This window comes from Ursus arctos, unplaced genomic scaffold (assembly GCF_023065955.2).
Source record: "Ursus arctos isolate Adak ecotype North America unplaced genomic scaffold, UrsArc2.0 scaffold_8, whole genome shotgun sequence".
Lineage (NCBI taxonomy): Eukaryota > Metazoa > Chordata > Mammalia > Carnivora > Ursidae > Ursus > Ursus arctos.
In genome coordinates, this window is record NW_026623100.1 from 41491154 (window position 1) to 41492936 (window position 1783).

A 1783-nucleotide genomic window follows, 5' to 3' on the forward strand; every position below is an offset into this window, starting at 1 on the left:
ATTTATTTACTGGAAAGAAATCCATAGATTATAAGTATATAGCTCTCTATTATTATTTATAGATAATATGTGCTATGTTCAAGATTGGGTATGAAAAGGGTACAAATTTAAGTTCTGTACAATACAGCTAAAATGATACTTTTTAATTTTCCATTATTCATAAATTATCAACAGGGATACATTTTATCTATCTTTTTTCTTCGATGAAAAAGTAACATATGTTTTAACATTTTATAGGCTGTAGTACACTCCTTAAAATATATTTGAATTCCAATTTTTTAATGACATAAAATATAAAATAAAATATTTTAAAAATGATATTAATTGCTCTATAGAGTTGTACTATACCTAATATAGTAAGTCATGATAAAATCTCTTCCCTCCAGAGAAATAGCTATGCACAAAATTCTCCTTTTAGTCTTGGTTTATTGTGCACTCAAATGTTTATAGGTAAATAAAAATCCATATTTTCTCAGTTATTAATCCAGCTTTGCTATATGAATTTAAACTTGAAAGAAACAATAATAACATTTTCTTTTCTTTAAGGCTACAGTAAGTCTTCATCTGCTAGACAATATAATCCAGAAAAGAAGTTGTCTGAAATATATTTATGCAAAATCATAGAAGATGCAAACTTGAAGAGAAAGATATTTTATATATTAAACTGAAACCAAACAAGATATAGAAATATGTTTGTCTAAAGAATGTATTTTCTCTTAATTGTGCAAATTATCTCCATAGAATTCCTTAGAAACTTTTGACATATATATACATTTAATCTACAGGCCACAACAGCATAGTATAATAAATTGGAAGAATGATTTACTAAATGGTACCCCAATCATCCTAAGAAGTGCAAACATCTGTGTTTAATTTCCTGAAATTACCCTAAGAGCAGATTTTACAAATATAAAAATATTTAAAAATACACCATATGAAAAAAATCCCATGAAATCAGTAACTTTCCACAATTCCAATTAAATAAAGATTGAAAAAAAAATACCTCACAGATGATTTTCTACATCATGATATTGGTCGGTAGATTTTAGGTAGGAGACTATAGTATTAAATTTTCTATTTAATTTATAAGTAGAACAAACTTAGAAAATTGTATATATAACTTCTTGTGTCATCTAGACAAAAATGCTTTCCAAATTTACATTTCGGACTAATGGGAGAGTATTTTACAAAACTTTATATGGAGAGCTAGCAGGAAAATTGATTCCTCAATCATACCAACTGTTGCCAATCTTAACTAACTCCAGGATGGGTTTTCCCTCACATAGGTAATGGTGGTAAAACTCTTGATGAGGTCCCAGCATGGGAGATACGTGTCCGAGATTTCTATTTCCTATTTAAAAATCAACTGACCAGAACCTGAGTGAGCACATGCTCTTGTAACCACATGCCTAATGCCATTCGCCTTTATGATGCTTTAAATTTCATTACCCAGGATACTCCGAAATATGACTCATAACGCTATCTTTCTGTAATGTGCAATTCTGAGAGCAATCGGAGATAGCTTATTTCCTCATATGCTCAGTAAGTAATGCAAAGAATCACATTAGAAACATAAAGCAATGCACTCCTTGTTTATAATGTATCACTCTACAAAGTACCATGAAAAGGAATATTAAATTGGTACAAGGTAAAACAAACACAGCAAGAGAAATAAATTTAAAACTCATGGTCAATTCATTAACTATCAGAAGGAACACAAAGTCTTTATATAAATCTACTTTCATACTTAATCTTTGTAGACAAATATAATTTAATTAAACAT